The sequence below is a fragment of the Protopterus annectens genome, chromosome 3.part1 (assembly GCF_019279795.1).
Source record: "Protopterus annectens isolate FY-2018-M chromosome 3.part1, PAN1.0, whole genome shotgun sequence".
In the NCBI taxonomy this organism is placed as follows: domain Eukaryota; kingdom Metazoa; phylum Chordata; order Ceratodontiformes; family Protopteridae; genus Protopterus; species Protopterus annectens.
In genome coordinates this window covers 1,820,782,972-1,820,801,462 of record NC_056732.1, presented here as the reverse complement: position 1 = coordinate 1,820,801,462, position 18,491 = coordinate 1,820,782,972, and the positions used below count along the sequence as shown (strand labels likewise).

At 37.3% G+C, this 18,491-nt stretch overlaps 1 protein-coding gene across 1 annotated transcript in view; it reads left to right on the top strand.

Moving 5' to 3' along the window:
• The window catches only part of LOC122797884 (zinc finger protein OZF-like), a 235,209-nt gene that overhangs the window by 1,129 nt on the left and 215,589 nt on the right, over positions 1–18,491 (top strand). The gene's annotated exons all lie outside the window — the stretch shown is intronic.

The window sequence follows — 18,491 nt, the reverse complement described above, 5'->3', positions numbered from 1 at the left end:
TCTGAGATTTTAGGACAACATTATTTCCTATATTTTATGTAATAGTTGCATAAAACAGTTATTCTGTATCTAAAACACCTAAGTGTTATAAGAAACAGAATAAGCAACTAAAATGCTACAAGAATAAGCTTTTATTTAGGCAAAAAAGTGAAGTTCTGTCCTTTGTACTGGCCGTGGGTATGTTTCGGCCTGCAAAATCTGATGTTTGTACCAAAAATGTCCCACTTTGGGCGTTTGAAAAGGTGGCAACCCTAACAGTTAGTGCTGTGCACGGGGCTCCCCCATTGCATACAGATGTGATGCCCTTGAACCCCAAGTCCCGTCCAGCATGCCCATCACAATGTTTTTATTATACACGATTGGATCCCTTATAGCCATAAGTAGATAGATGCTGCAGTGCTATGGGTTCATAGGTAGGTACTAGGCTATCGGCCCTAGGGCCCATACAAACCTAGCCAAAAAATGTACCCTGGCTTTCGCCACCCAAGAAAATTATTTTCTTGTGCCCCTGTCGAGCAGAGCCACAGAAGTGATCCCCGGGGTGAATTTCCCATTTCCCATCCAATCATCAAGATTTTTCTTGGAGTGGTAATGAGGAGCTCTGTTTGACATAGATAGGTAGTCTGTTCCAGAGTATGGGAAGTCTCTAGGACAGGAATCTATCCCTCCAGCATGTTCTGTTTATTATGGTGACAAGGTTTAGGTCCCTAGAGCGTGTAGCTCGGAAGTGGAGCATGTCCAACAGCTCTGGGTTTGACATAGCTTTGTATGTTAGGCAGAGATCGCCCCTGAGTAGGCGATATGTGATGGAGTAAAGCTGTAGTTTTTTGAGACTGTCTGCATAGGGCATCTGTTTGAGGCCAGTAATCCTCTTTGTGAGGTATTTCTGTGGTCTTTCCCGTTGTTGTAGATGTCTTGTGAGGTACATATCAAAAGGGGCATTGTACTCTATAATGGGTCTAATGAGTGATGAGTAGAGGGGAACAATGACCTCTTTTTTTCTGGATGAGAATCCTTTTGTGATGAGATGAGCCACGTAGAAGGATTTCCTGACCACTTTGGCGATGTGATTATGTATCAATGACCTAGGTTCCAAGTTGCATTTGCATCATACCATCTGTCTCACTGTGAATTACATCAACTAAACAACCACTGGGTTTGCTACCTGATGTTTTTTCCCTCTCTCTCTCTCTCTCTCTCTCTCTCTCTCTCTCTCTACATGCACACTCTCTCGTGGTCCCTCTCTCTCTCTCTCTGTCAACTGGCTGAGGTGGCATTAACAGGCTATACATTTTGCATTTCAAAATGTTTAACAACACTGAAAAAGATGTCTGTTTTGGAAGTTGTTCATAGGTAGGTACTAGGCTATTGGCCCTAGGGCCTATATAAGCCTAGTCAAACAGTACTCTGGCTTTTGCCACCCAAGAAAATTATTTTTCTGTGCCCCTGTCAAGCAGAGCCACAGAAGTGATCCCCGGGGTGAATTTCCTATCTCCCATCCAATCATCAAGATTTTTCTTGAAGAGTGCCAATGAGGAGCTTTGTTTGATATACCTAGGTAGTTTGTTCCAGAGTATGGGAAGTCTCTGAGACAGGAATCTATCCCTCCAGCATGTTCTGTTTATTGTGGTAACAAGGTTTAGGTCCCTAGAGCGTGTAGCTCGAGGGGATAAGGTTTTCTTTAGGTGGAGCATGTCCATCAATTCTGGGTTGGACATGGCTTGTATGTCAGGCAGAGATCACCTCTGAGTAGGAGGTATGCCACCGAGTACAGCTGGAGGTTCTTCAGTTGAGCTGCATAGGGCATCTGCTTGAGGCCATTGATCCTCTTGGTGAGGTACTTCTGTGGTCTTTCCAGCTGTTGCAGGTGTCTTGTAAGGTACATCCCAAATGGGGTATTGTACTCTATGATGGATCTGATGAGTGATGAGTAGAGGGGCACAATGACCTCTTTTGATTTGGATGCGAACCCTTTTGTGATTAGGTGGGCCACATAGAAGTATTTTCTAACCATTTTGGCAATATGATTATCAAAGGAGAGATTACTATGTACTTGGGTCCCCAGATCCCTTATTATGTTTTCGTATTTAGAGGACTACCACCTATGTAGTAGTTTGTGGGTACTTTGTTTTTTCCAAAGGGGATGACTATGCACTTTTTGGCATTTAGCTTGAGACCATGATTTTGACACCAGGTATCCGTCTCAGTGAGACTCTTTTGTGTCAGCCAGAGAGTCAGTTATAGCCCTAGTTTGCAGTCGTCTGCGAACATGGTCAGCCATAGTCCTCCTGTGCTTGCCTGTACATCTGAGAAGTATATGCCAAACAGGAGGGGTCCTAGGACTGAGCCCTGGGGAATGCCACTTGTAACCGGTTTAGAGTCAGACCTAGCTCCCGCAACTCTCACCATGTGGGATCTGTCCATGAGCCAATTGGCAACCCATCTTGTGACATAGGGGTTTATCTTCAGGCTGGTGAGCTTGTCTATAATACCAGAATGGGGAATGGGTCGAAGGCCTTTACGGGGTCTGGGTAGGCTGTGTGTGTACCACCTTTCCCTCGTCTATAGCCTTGGCAACTGTTTCAAAGAAGTCCATCAGGTTTAGGAGTCATGATCTGCCCTTAACAAAGCCGAACTTGGTAAGGTCCATTGTTTGGAGGTTCCCAATGTCTCTGTTAATGAATTCCATGATGATGCACTCCATAGCCTTGCAGACCACGCTAGTCAGGCTTATAGGGCGATAGTTCCTGGGGTCTGTTGTGGAATAACCATTGCTGTGCGCCACTCTGGGTATTTAGCCTGTGGAAAGGCTGAGTTTGAACAGTGTGTTTAGGTGAGGGGTTAGTTTGTCTTTGAGCTCATGTAGGACGCAGACTAGGACACCGACCCGTCCCATTGATGCTGTGTTTTTGGCTTTGGAGAGCGCTGTTTTAACCTCAGTTTCTGTGATTTCATGGGCTTTACGTTCTTCTGGTACGGTTATGGGCCCTTTTGGGGGTGAGAGGTGGGTGAAGTTTGTACTGAACCTGTCTGCCAGGATGTTGGCAATATCGGTTGGTTCAGTGTATTTTATGCCATTCTGCACTAACTCCAAGCAGATCTGAGCATTGCCACTTAGATTAGATAGCTAAAGAATGCCTTGTGGTTATCTTTGGAGTCCTTGGCAATTTTTCTTTTGAAGCTCGCCTTGGACGATTTTATGAGGGATCGCAGTTTCTTGCTGATACTGATCAGGGATGTCTTCCCTTCTTGGGATTTTACTCTTTTCTATACTAGTTTCCTCCTAATACTGTATAGCTTGTTTATGGTAGGGGTCCACCAGACTGGTTTCCTTTTCTTGGAGGAGTGAGTCTTGGTTTTGCTTGGGATAGCACGATCCATGCATTCTTGTAGGTGCCCGTAGAATGCAGTAGTAAAGGATTTTGCAGCTTGAACAGCGTTATCCTTTAGTATGGGGGCTTTGAAACTTTCCACCTCGGTCTTAAGTAACGTGAAGTTTGCTTTTGAAAAGTTTTTCATGGTGGTTTCCTTGTCCAGGGGTGGGGGCGGAATGTGGGTATCCAAAGTGATTTGTTTATGGTCAGATCTAATCAACAAGGGGTTGGAACACTGGTCGCCCATGTTGGTGATGACCAGGTCCAATATGTTGTCACCTCTGGTGGGAGTGTTGACCAGTTGATCCAGGGCGTTTGAGTTTATAAATTCTAGGAAATGTTGGGCAAGGGAGTTAGTACTTGAGTAGTTCTCCCAATTAATGTTTGGGTAGATGAAATCACCCAATATTAGGGTGTTTGGTAGGACCTTTATGTTTCCCAGTGTTTCCAGAAACGTGGAATGGGGGTCCTGGGACATGGTGGGTGATCTGTAGCAAGCTACAATTTGAATTGCAGTTTTGCCCATTGTTAGTTGCATGTGGATGATCTTTGAAGCATCATGCTGTGCCACTAACCTGGAGGTGTGAGTATCCTTGATGAATATGGATACTCCCCCACCTTTTGTATTTCGATCCGGGTTCTGTGGCTGAAATGTATGGTATGTAGTGAGACAGATGGTATGATGCAAATGTGACTTGGAACCTAGGTCATTGATACTACTGATACTGTAGCAACTTAAACTGTGTGTATAAACTGATTAGGGTAGATTATTGTTAACATACTGTTATAGTGCTTTGTTAAAATTCTGCTATTAAATAATTTTAAGTATCAAAGCAATAACAGGATTTTAATGCTAAATACAGTACATCTACTCCATTCATTCATTTTATATTAAATACTATGAAACCAGGAGCTGTTCCATCTGTGAGCTATAGTTTCTGTGAGTTTGATTCCCTCAGAGTCCACATTTGCCTTCTGTCTGACATTGACCAGGTCACTTAACTTGCTGTTGCACTCAGGTTGCCCCTGAAAAGGGACAACATGTCCAGTTGGCCTACCTGGTTAATAAATGGGTAATTATTATTATTTATCCACATTTAGCTATTTAATTATTTTAAGAAATCATAACTATAACAGCAGTTTTAGAAATAAAAATTGCATTTAACTCAATTCATTTTTTATATTATATAGTTCCAAGTTTATACTGTTTTAGAGTACCTTCTCTCTCTCTCTCTTGTACCTTGGACTAAAATGGAGGCTCCACAAGCTAGTCCTGCCTCTGTTGCCAGCCTCGTAACTCAGGCAGTGCAGCAATTGACTGACGGTCACAAATATAAATTATTGCTTAGGTCGACACTGCCTATTTGTGAGAGATTCAAGTACTTAACTAAACTGAAGGCTACTGTCTCACCATCTAACACAAACTGTGAATAACACAGTAACACAGCATTCTACACAAACTAAATCTAAATTATCAGATGCTAAGGCTGTTAAAAAATTAAGAAAAGATGCTTCATAAACAAATGACTACAACACATATTGGTATAACAACAGCTAAAAGTCACCAGATTATCCCAAATCTAGTCCATCAATACACTTGTCAGACACAAATAAAAACGTACTAGTAATTGGTGATCCCATAGTCAGGCACACTGATTCTGCTGTCACGAGGCTGGATAAAAGCAGGCTGACAGTGAGTTGTCTTTCAGAGCTAAGATAGCTGACATTTCAAGGGCTCTTAAACCAGACAAATATGATTATTCCATGAAAGTGGTCCATGTTGATGTAAACAAGCTAATGAGAAAACACTTGAAGGATATGCACAGACACATGACAGAGCTCTCCATCTATGTCAGAAATGCAGGAAAGACCTTGATATTGAGCGGAATTCTTTCTTCATTCATAAAGCTACAAGGAAAATTTAAAATAACTACAACTGTAAAAATAAAAAGACCACTTGTAATACACTAAAACTAATAATAGTAAGTACTTTCATCGTAGCAAACATATTTAGACCAACAATTAATTCAAACCATTAATTTATCCTCCAAAAGACCATATTTAAATAAATTATGTCATCAGATATCAGTTCATGGAAAGCTAATTAACTGTTAGGACTTGCCTTTTTACAAAAGTCAGGATTTCTAATAGGGCAGTTGAAGCGAGACTGGATGAAGCTGAGGAAAGACAAGACAGCTGTCCTGGCAGTAAATGGGGGAAGTCAGAAGCATATAAAAATAGTGGAACATGGTAACAGCTTCAAGTATCTGAGAAGGGCAGCTCAGGAGAAGGGAAGTCTGAATGAGGAAGTCAAAACTAGAAATAAAGGGGCTGCAGCCAACTGACACAGAGTGTCAGGAGTAGTGTGTGACAGAAGAATATACCAAAGAAGCTGAAAAGTAAGGTGTACCAAATTGTGCTGCAGTCACTGTTAATGTATGGTACAGAAACCTGGGCAGTAAAAGTTGAGCAATTGAGAAAACTCCTGGTTGGATGCACACTGTGGAACAGATGAAGAAATGAAAACAGAGCAGAAGACAAAGTAGGTTCAGTTGCTGAGAAGATCACATAGAACAGATTATGATGGTTTGGTACATGCAGGAAAGCAGAAGACAGTCTGGTGAAGATGATTTGGAACAGACAGGAAGAAAGTAAGAGGAAACAAAGGGCATTCAAGAAATGGATGGCCAGCTGGATGGCTGGACTGAAGGAAAGAAGACCTGTGACAGTCGAGCATGGCTGTTGGAGAAGGTAGGAGAGTGACTGAATCAAGAACGATGACAACAGTTCATGCAATACTTGACCCTGTGTAGATAAATAAAAAATAGTGGTTGATGATGAAGCTGATTGCTGACCAGATTTGACCATCATGACCCTGCCTGGAGTACTGCAGCCAATAGATGATGCTCTGTTGTTCTTCCCTGCTAAGGTGAACTTCATTGTGGGTTCATACTTGGCAAAGTTCAGTTCAGTAAACCATTAAACCTTAGCCTCTGCAAGTCCAGTGTTTTAGTACCCTTTATCAAGAGGAACCAAAGGTTGCAGCTCAGGTGAATGTTTCAATCACCATCCACTCATAAAGAACAGTTTTGGAGAGTTAAGGATGCACGTTGAAGGAGTAGGAGCTTATTCCATAGGTAAGAGGATCATTTGAGAGAGAGATTTCTATGCTTCCAACTAGTTCTGTTAATATTTTGATGTAGAGTTAAGTCCTTAAAGCAGGTGTTTGTAGTTTTACCAGTTTTTTGACATGTAGTCGGTCAAGTAGGATGAGGCCTTTCATTACATATTCATAGGTTCTTACTGGACTGATGGCCTGTGTAACCATGTAGAGCTTAGTCATGCAATCTAGAGTGTTTACTGGGTGGATTTGCCACCCCACTCAGTGAGCTATACCGCTTATCCCAGGAGTAAATTTGTTGTTACTCATTTAGTCGTGATTAGGTAGAAAATGTTGCAGTCTTTCTAGTTGAGTAAGGTGTTTTGGAGTGGTACATTTCAAACAGTGCATTGTTGATAGAGGAATAGGGGTATTATTACATCCTTGGATATGGATGCTATAACTTAAATAATTCATTGGGCAAGGTATGATTTCCTAACTGCAACTGATACCTGGTAATTGAAGGATACAGTATTGTCTCTGAAAGTGCTCATCTTAATTAGGGCTCCATTAATGCAGGAGAGACTAGTTTCCTAAATACAGTGATGCTACATTTTTTGACTTTAAGGTTAAGGCAGTGATCTGTAGATCAAGTGTTGGTCCTGGCAACCCCCACTTAGAGGATATGAGTATTTTATGGAGGTTGTCTATAATAGCACCCAGCTTACAGTCATTTTTTTATCATAGACCTTTGACATTTGATTTTGCATCGGAGGCATGGGTGCAGAAGAGGAGGGGAGAGGGACTGAGAACAGTGCCCTGAGGATGAATAATGTTGCCTCTCTTTTGATTTAGATGGTGAACAAAAAAAAGGAGCAGGCAGCTAAAGGTCGGTCTAGTATCACAGAAAATATCCAAATAAGAAAAAAATATGATCTGGCCAACACGTCATAAGCTTTAATAAAATGGGTTAAAATCACCAACACAAGAATAAAAACAGATAATCGCTTTCACACATAAGTGCTTCTTCAGCTCTAACAAAGAAAAGGAAACAGATGATATTTAAACATAAAACAACCAATCACAGATTAAAACACAGCAGTAAATTGGTGATGCAATGATCTGGCTTTCAAAGCTAGTTTTGAAGGAATATTTCCATTTAAACAAGGGTATTTATTGGCTTGTAAGCCAGCTATCCACTTTAATTTAGCTACTTTGATTTTATTAATAAGATCTCCACCTTTTTTTGCCAACAGCAATAATTTCCAACACCATAAATGTAAACGAATAACCACTATTAACTTTGATATGCATATATAAATCATTTAGACTGTTCTTACTTCTAATATCTCTGAAGTGCTGTAAGACACGATCTTTTAAAAGTCTGTTCGTCTTGCTAACATAAAAAGCTTCACATAGCCTGCAGTTAGCTAAATAATCCAGATTACTGGTTTTACATTCTGCATAACAATTAACAGTTAAAACTCTCTGTGTTAAGGGATGTAAAAAAACATTGGTGCAAGACATCGAACTGCAGGCTTGTTAGACTTGCTGCCATAACATAGTTGTCTGTTAAAGCCAAATTGTTCTTAAAAATGAAGCTAGGCTTTTCACCCACTACTTCCCTGATTTTACCATCAGAGAGAAGAATCGGCCAGTTCCTGGCAATAACATCACATACAATATTGATGTGACTGCTAAGGTGTATTTCACATCTAGGATGTGGATTCTAACACTTGCGTGTAGTGCCTATTTTCCTTGTAAAGTAAGGTTCACCAGTAGTTGATCTCAAGGATTGAATCTCTGATGAAAAGCGTTCGATCTCATGTTTCCAATAGCCTCTCTGTAGAAAATCTAATGACAGCTTATCAACAGCCAACAAATAGTCATTTTTATCAGTCTGAAGTCTAGATGTCCCAAGGAACTGGCCTCTCAAAATATTCTTAAAAATACATGTTGCGTGCATTCCGGAAAGTTGTACAGTACTATATTTCCAACAGCTCTAGATGCAGTGATGTTTCAGTAGTACATTTTCATTAAGCTTCAAAGATGCATCCAGAAAATGTATTATCTTATCAGAATAGTGCAGAGTGAATCTAAAACATTGACCACTGCTTTCTAAGTAATTTACAAAACTGTGCAGGAGATCAGCAGATCCTTTCCACAAAATAAAATATCAGCAGAATGCTTATAAAAACTAAACATGAGCAAAAACATGATTTGTAAATACCACTACATCTTCCCAGTTGGCCAGAACTATGTTCGCATAGCCGTTCACACAGGATGTTCCCACAGCAACCCCCTAGCAACTCCTAGTTTCTGCCAATAGAACTCTCCATCAAAAGTAAAAAGATTGTGGTCTAAAATTAACAAAATGCACACCAGATTGATGTGACTACTCATAAAATCACCATTCTTACTTTTATTTATTGCATTTGTTTACCAGGAAAGTCCACTGGGCCTAAAAGATCCCATTTTCGGTGGAGGCCCGGGGAGAAAAGCTCCCACAAGAACGTAAAAAATTCTTGATCGACTCTAAACTAAAGTCATTGGGTATGACAGTAAATAAGGTACAAATATCAAGGGTAACCAAAAACACATCATCACTGAAATACTCAGTCCATGTAACACAGTTCCCTAACATTCGTAAAAAGTCCTCAATGTCTTTAAGGACAGCTGGTGCCTCGTTCAAAAGCACCCTTAGTTGATCAGCAAAAATAGACAATGGCTTAGTCATCTATCTATGCCCTGAAACAATGGGTCGCATTGTGGGATTTGAAGAATTTTGGGGTACTTTGGATAAACTATGAATGGATGAAATTAAAGGGTGTGCAACTGGCAAATAATCAAATAATTCTCTCAACAAAATATCAGTCATCAAGAGATCATAAAGGTGATCACTTACTTCATTAATCAACTTATCAACAGCAGTTATTGTGATTCTAGTATAAGTGGAGCTATCTTCAAGCATAGTACATATGCTATCCATGTACTGAACAGTATCCAAAACAACTGAATCTTCTTTATCAACTGGGCAAATAGAGATATCGCTGTTATCATGTAGCTGTTTCAAAGGCAGCCTCTCCTGCTGTGTTAAATTATGAAACCTGATGCAATGTTCTCCACTTAATACAGTAAAAACATCTGTCTGACAGACTTTAACAAAGGCTTCAATTAAAGGATGAAGCTGAAGGTTAAAGGATTTTGAAAAAATTGTGGGCTTCAAAAAAAAAAAAATGTAGTGAAGTGTGTGGTTTGATCAGAATTTTACATCAGCAATAAGACAAAAGTGAGTATCATGTAATGAAGTTGCGAAGTGGGGGGTATTTTAAGTGCCATCTGTTGTATCCAGCCTGCTTCTGGGTGAACTTTTCTTGGTAGAGGTGCCACATTTTGTATACTGCTGCAGATGGAGAGGCAAGGCACCATCCGTTGTTTTACAAGGGTATTGAGGGATTATCATAGACTGCAAGTATTACAGAGGATGACTTTTCAACACTTCAGGGCAACCAAATAGAAACAATGGACATTTTCTTAATTTTTCTAAGAAAAGAATGTTAAATGAGCAGAAAGCAACTAAAGTAGTAAACCTGAAAGGAAATATTATGAACAGGTTCTAGCCAAGGCTGCAAAATTTTGTCAGAGCTGTTAAGATGTTAGCAGTATTACTTGCTTTTGCAATGTTGAACACCTCAGATATACCTCACCTGAATGTAGGATTAGTTTTTTGTTTTATAAAATCTCTGAGCTTGACTTTTTAAAAAAATAGGATATGTAAGATACTGAGGACTGACTGGTTTCAATGTAAGTGTAATTTTCCTTTATTCAAAGAACTGGTATATTTTTTGGTGAACAGCTTACCAAATATTAAGCTCAGGATGAATAATGTTGCTTCTGTTAAGACACAATAGTCTTAGATAGTCTTTGTGTCTACAGTTCTGATAATACTTAAGATAAGCATTCTGTAGTAAAGCAGTTATTTCCACCTGCCTGTTTGTTTAAGCAGAGAAATTTCCTGGCTCAGTGATCCCGGGAAATATTTAAGGGAACACTGTAGGACTGAATTTAAAATAAGCCGCAAAAGTTGTTCAGAAGTAAAAAAAAATGTTTATTAAAGAATAGCCTCTTACTTTGTAGCCATGACAGAGGATTAACAAATAAAAATAATGTGTCTGTAATTTTTTTTCTTAAATATTTTTATTGAAGATGTTCATCAAATAGTAATAGCATTAGAAATATAAATAGATGCATAACTCAAAGAACAAAAAGAAATACATAAAATAAAACAACTATTTCCTAAGGTGTCTACTATACAATAAGAATTCTAAAAAGAAAGAAAAATCAACTAATAGCTGTAATAATTATTAAAGTCTGTTTATCCAGCAGTTCTTTGAATTTCAACCGACTATTATATGAAGAGGGGACATTAGATGTTCTTTTCTTGATTGTGATAAGTTGAAGTTGACATACTTTAGTTGCCATGTTTATGAATTCTTTCATAGTAAGAGTAGACTCATTTTTCCAATTTATGGTAATGACTTTTCTTGCTATTATTAAATACTCCATAAAAGAGGGTATTTTATTCTCATAACACATATAGGCATAGGTACGTTAAATAAAATGCGAGATTTGGTTAACATACATTTATCATTGAAAACAGCCTGTAGAAGAGAATTTATATTATCCCAATATGACTTAAGCTTCATGCAATCAAAAAAATATGCTTCCGTCAACATTGACATTTAATTTACATCTCCAACATCCTATATGTTTTTTATACATGAATTCAGTTATATGTGGTGTAATGACATTTCTGTGCACAAACTTCCAAGAGAATATTTTCCAATTTGGTGAAGGAGTAGTTTGTTTTAAAGATAGAAGTATTATTTTTTTATCATCTCACTTGGAGAATTATTGTTAATCAGTCTAAAATAACCCCATTAGCTTTCTCTATAGTATATTTTAAATCCTTAATCACGTTATATATTTTAGAAGTCCATTCCCTATTGTATTCTGGTGTATCAAGATACTTAAAATGTCAATAAATGTAGGGAATGAGTTTCTTACTGTTGGTTGTATTAAATTGATCTTATGTTCAACTAATTGTCTATAATTCTGAATTTCTAGCCACATATATTTGTTTAAATCAAACTATCTATGATATGGTCGAAATTTTGTAGCTTCTCACTATCCAACAACTGATACCAATAGAACAGAGTTTTATTTGTAAATGTAATCATAGTTGTTTGAATGTATTGATATTATTTTGAGTGTAAGCTATAGGAAATAAAAAAAGATCCATGTTTTATATTCAGGGATCCTATAAAATGTTAAATGTAGCTAATATGTTACTATAATAAGAATTACTGATTTATTTTTACTTTCTGTGAAATTCTTTCAGTAGCCAATGAAAATTATTAGTTAGAATTTTAGTATGATGTGGTTTTATCAGATGATTAGAATTAAACCAAATGTTTCCTTGAATCTCTTTCCATTTGACATTATAATTATCCTTTAACCAGGAAATTATTGTCTTAACAATTGATGATAAAAAAGTATATTTCTAAGTCTGGAACTCCAATACACCAGGTGCCCAGTCTCTAATGTGATGATTTAAAGCCAACCTAGGTTTATTAGGAAACCAAAGAAATTTCAGAAACAAAGAATTATACTCTTTATATACTACTATTTAGAGAGAGAGAGAGAGATAAAGATTGTATTATATATAAAATTTTAGGAAGCATAATCATAATCATTTTAATTAATGAAAGTCTCTCTTCCATGGTAAAAAAGAACTTATTCCATCAAATAAGAATGTGTTTTATGGAGTTTAAATTATTATTATAGTTGAGTTATTATATTTTTAATACTATCTTTAAAATGATCTCTAAGTAATCAATTTTGTGCCTTCTGCAAAGTATTTTGAGATTTTTTTTTCTATTTTAATAGCATTACAATTCACATTTTATTTTCACTAAAGCTAAGTCCTAATTTCTTCTGGAAAATGTATAATGCATTGAATACTGCTATAAGAGAAGAATTGAAATCCTTCAGAGTCAATAAGATATTGAGTCAATAAGATATCATCTCAAATAATTGTATTTTGGAGATTAAATTATTATTTATTTGTAAACTTTTGGTGTCTATATTTGATCTTATATAATTTGCAAAAGGTTCCATAATTAGAGTAAGGCGCAGTGGAGACAGAGGACACCCCTGTTTAGTACCTTTAGAAATTATAATTGACTGAGAGATATATGAACCTATCTTGATGTAAGCAAAACATTTTTCATAGAGAGGAAAATAATAAAGATATAGATGTTGGCTGTTTAAAACGCTTTCCCAAAACGGATTCAATGGTATAAACAGTACAAACGAGAGAGAAAGCGTAAGGCAGAATGTCCACACAAAGTTTTGTGATAATACTGCAACACTGAACAAATTCCACACTGAATGGCCAACAGTTCTCAGTCCATAATAAATTTCCAAAGCTCCACACTCTGGTCAATAAATCCACTTATAATAAATGTTTGCATTCATCCAAAACTGATAGTACAATCAGCGCTGTTATACGGCAGTATTCACTTCACCTTCTGTAACCACCAAAGAACGGATCGACCAAAGTAAATGGATAAATCACGTAATTTTATTAAAAAACAACAAAAAGTCGGCAAGCGCTTTCACCCGTAGGCTTCATCAGGCCACATACATTTAAATCACTTTTATACCTTTATATGTATTGACGTCATTTCCTTTAATTAAATAAAACATCTTGTTATTCACTTTAAGAACATTCTCCACAATCTCACTATATATATATATATATATATATATATATATATATATATATATATATATATATATATACATAGTATAACATACATTTCCAAATCATTTTATATCTGCCCTACTAAATTTCTTATCTTAATAAAACACTTATTCAATAGTTTGCACTCTCAATGCGTCGTGCATTTAATTTTCAGTTAAAACATATATGCTAAATAGCAATTTAACAATTAAAATATATGCGCTTTAGTCTAATCGCTTTTGCATTTACTATAAAGATACATGCACTGGTCTAATCGCATGAGAACTTTTTTAAAAAAAAATTGTATGAAACATTCTATTCTATAATTTACTCTCTCAATGCGTCGTGCGTCTAGTTCTCAGTTATGGCACATATGCTAGATAACAATGTAACAACGGAAATATATGTGCTTCAATCTAATCGCATTTACATTCTTGAATATATCATGCATTTAATACCTACATAATGCATATATGGAATGCAATAATATAACTATAAGAATATATGCACATTAATCTAATCCCATGAGGGCATTTGTTAAAAAATTGTATAATAAAAATTACGACATTTAAAATCAGCATCACCATCTGAGTTAATTACAATATTTCATACCTAACTTCCTATTAGCTAAAGCACACTACTATAACACTCCTAATACCCCACTATACCATCAGAGTGTTATAGCTGCCTAATCAAGCGTGCTACCTGATGCCTAACTAAAGTATGAATTATAATATAGTATACATACAAAGTATGATGTACGACATATCATATATAGTGTATTGTGCGCTATTCCTACAAATGTATATTACATGTAACGCTTGAAAAGTCATATATCGTACATTATATTACTACAAACTACGGGTGAAATAACATTAAAACTATATCTATGTATACAGACAAAGAAATAAGTATCTTAAAAAACTAACTAATTATTTATTATCTCTTGTTAGGATTTATTAACTTTAATACTCCTAGCTTTTAAAATATGTCTAATAGGGACTCTATCATTGAGTCCTGGTTCACGATCCGCCTTCAACCTAATTATCCATTTACTTTCATTATGTTCTGTTGTATTGCGTACTGGACCTCTACGTATAGTGGGACTATTAACGTACATTACCATACATTTAAATTTGTGTTCAGTAGAAGTAGAAGCTACGTGTTTAGAGAGTGCATTTTTATCTGAGCTAATCCTAATGTTATATAAATGCTCTCTTATTCTCCCTCTTAAATGTCTATCTGTCTTGTCCACATAAAAAGCTGGGCATAATTGACACGTAGCTAAGTACACTACATGTGAAGTTTCACAATCAGCATTACAGTAAAATCTAAGTACTTCTTGACTTACTGGATGTTTAAAACATGCTGATTCATCTATTGTATTACAGAATTTGCATTTGTTACATGGCTTGGTATTAGCTGACAACTTCCTAGTATTGTCCGTAGTGTCAACTCTATTTGGACCACATAGCATTCTATATAAATTTAGTTTGTTTTTGTAGGTAAATTTAGGTGCCTTTCCTACTACTTCTGAAATCACTGGATCAACTTGTAAAAGTTCCCAATACTTTATATATGCATCTCTAATCTCATTCACATCCTGTGTATAATAGATGCCCACTGTCATACTCCTATGATTAAAACTATCCTTCACATCTATAGTATAGTCAGCTTTTTTACTCTGATCAGCAAAGAATGGGTGTGCGCATCCTTTTCTAAGGACCTCAAGGTCAGTTAAAGCTTCATCTATTTCCTGTGTCTTGTAAGATCTTTCTATAAATTGTTGTTTAAGTTTCATAATTTCCTGACAATATCCTGTCTGAGCGGAATTTAATCTAGACACCCGCATAGCCTGGCCTTTAACTACATTCTTGAATACATATCCAGGATGCATACTAGATCTATGTAAATAAGAACTCCTATGGCATGTCTTCCGATGTACTCCTGCATTTAAATACCCATTAAGGATTTTTTCAACGTATATATCCAAATATGATACATATTTTTGTGATGTTGTCATTGTGAATTTAAGATATTCTGTCAGTGAATTCATCTCTTCAACAAAGATTTTTAGTTGGTCCTCATTTGATTTCCAAATCAAAAACAAATCATCCACAAACCGAACATAAAATCCTACATATTTTTGGTACAATTCTAATGTGAACAGGAGATCATTCTCCCAATTAGCCATAACTAGGTTGGCGTAGCTATTGGCACAAGAAGTGCCCATAGCTACGCCATCCTTTTGAATATATATTCTCTGCTGAAAAGTAAAAGCATTGTTATTCAATACTATCCCCATCAAATAACATATGGTCTCAATTTGTGATGTAGTATAAATTTGTGCTTGCAGTAAACATTTACGTATACTTTCAACTCCATGTATATTTGGAATATTAGTAAATAATGATGTTACATCTAGAGTAACCAACCAATAATTTGGTATTACTCTTTCTTTTTTCATATATTCGTATAATATTTGGCTATACTACTCAGACAAGCTCCTCATGGTCCTGCAGAGTGGTCCTAGCTACAGAGAACTCAGAAAAGCGACTACTTTCTGGATTTAAGTATCTTTGCTGTTTTTTTACTTGAAATGCCTTCTCTAGCTTACCCTAAACAAGCTTAAACTGTTTCTTTAGTTGTTTGCCACATTATTTAATATCTGCACTTAAAAGTTACATTTTAGTCAAATTTGATTGAAAGTTTGTTGTTTGTTTGTTTAATTTAACTGTTGAGGCTGCCCACTAAAGTGTGCTAGCCTGTGTAACTGATTTATTACTGTTTCTGCATTTTCTGTGTGTTTCTATCTAAAAACAAAAAAACCCCAAAAAAATAATCCTTGTTTTCCCGCCTCTCCTCGACTAGTTTAGACCAGTTTACAGGCTTTGCTGTATTCTGGGCTGTGGTGTAGTTCCTGTGTTGTCCATTACCTTACTTGGATAGAAGGAAGTTTCTTTGCTCACCAGTGAGAGTGGGGAGCCTTGAGCAGCCTACCTGTCCCTGTAAGAAGTGACCTCAGCACAAGAGCTGTAGTAATTGGTTGTTTTGGACCATTTCTAGCTCTTTTGAAGTTCCCTGTTTAAAATCCGCCTCTGGGTGTTTTTTTCTGGCTATACTACTCAGACAAGCTCCTCATGGTCCTGCAGAGTGGTCCTAGCTACAGAGAACTCAGAAAAGCGACTACTTTCTGGATTTAAGTATCTTTGCTGTTTTTTTACTTGAAATACCTTCTCTAGCTTACCCTAAACAAGCTTAAACTGTTTCTTTAGTTGTTTGCCACATTATTTAATATCTGCACTTAAAAGTTACATTTTAGTCAAATTTGATCGAAGGTTTGTTGTTTGTTTGTTTAATTTAACTGTTGAGGCAGCCCACTAAAGTGTGCTAGCCCGTGTAACTGATTTATTACTGTTTCTGCATTTTCTGTGTGTTTCTATCTAAAAACAAAAAACCCCCCAAAAAAATAATCCTTGTTTTCCTGCCTCTCCTCGACTAGTTTAGACCAGTTTACAGGCTTTGCTGTATTCTGGGCTGTGGTGTAGTTCCTGTGTTGTCCATTACCTTACTTGGATAGAAGGAAGTTTCTTTGCTCACCAGTGAGAGTGGGGAGCCTTGAGCAGCCTACCTGTCCCTGTAGGAAGTGACCTCAGCACAAGAGCTGTAGTAATTGGTTGTTTTGGACCATTTCTAGCTCTTTTGAAGTTCCCTGTTTAAAATCCGCCTCTGGGTGTTTTTTTCTGGCTATACTACTCAGACAAGCTCCTCGTGGTCCTGCAGAGTGGTCCTAGCTACAGAGAACTCAGAAAAGCAACTACTTTCTGGATTTAAGTATCTTTGCTGTTTTTTTACTTGAAATACCTTCTCTAGCTTACCCTAAACAAGCTTAAACTGTTTTTTAGCTGTTTGCTGCATTATTTAATATCTGCACTTAAAAGTTACATTTTAGTCAAATTTGATCGAAAGTTTGTTGTTTGTTTGTTTAATTTAACTGTTGAGGCTGCCCACTAAAGTGTGCTAGCCTGTGTAACTGATTTATTACTGTTTCTGCATTTTCTGTGTGTTTCTATCTAAAAACAAACAAAAAAAAATAATCCTTGTTTTCCCGCCTCTCCTTGACTAGTTTAGACCAGTTTACAGGCTTTGCTGTATTCTGGGCTGTGGTGTAGTTCCTGTGTTGTTCATTACCTTACTTGGATAGAAGGAAGTTTCTTTGCTCACCAGTGGGAGTGGGGAGCCTTGAGCAGCCTACCTGTCCCTGTAGGAAGTGACCTCAGCACAAGAGCTGTAGTAATTGGTTGTTTTGGACCATTTCTAGCTCTTTTGAAGTTCCCTGTTTAAAATCCGCGATTGCACGGCTTTGCGCGGTTGTGCGCATGGCACAGTGCCGGTTAAACAAGGTTAAACTTCTTCTGGCTTTGCCAAGTCTGCTCTTCAAATTTTCCCTTAAGGAAGCTCTACTCTTAGTATAATCAGACTACTCGCTATATTATAAGCCTAGCACTAGTTCTCAAAACTTCTCTACTAAGTAAGCACTCTCATACTAAGTAAGCACTACATCCACCTACCACCCCTGTGAATATCCACTTCCCTTAAAGACACAGCACTCCTTTATACTGTTCTAGCATGTCGAGTGGTAGAGTACTGGCGTCCTCTCCAGTTCAGCTGGTTAATCTGGGTATCTTGAGACAATGCTACAATTGTCTCATGTACACAGACAACCCTCTCCTCCTCCCAACAAACACAAATACATGTGAGAGATGCAACTATATAGCCAAACTGGAGGCTGAACTCTCTCAACTCAGGGCTGGCATGACCAGACAGGAGGAGATGGTAACCACACACACACAGCAAACCCAGTCCCACATAGACCTACCACAACTGCAAACCAAACACATAAAATCACAAAGACATAATCGGAGGCTCTAATAAAAAACTTACCAAAACAACAGAGGCTCCCAAAGCAGACATCCAAAAATCCACCACATCAAAACAAAACACATGCAACACATACTTCAATAAATCAGTGTGTCAATCAATCACTGCTCTTAAGGCCAAACACCATGCCTGATACACTAGTAATACGTGACTCTATAGTCAAGACACACTGATGTCCCGCTTACCAGGCTGAACAAGGAGAGGGTGACTATGAGCTGCCTATCAGGAGCTAGGATCCGCCACATAACACACGCACTCAGGTCACTCC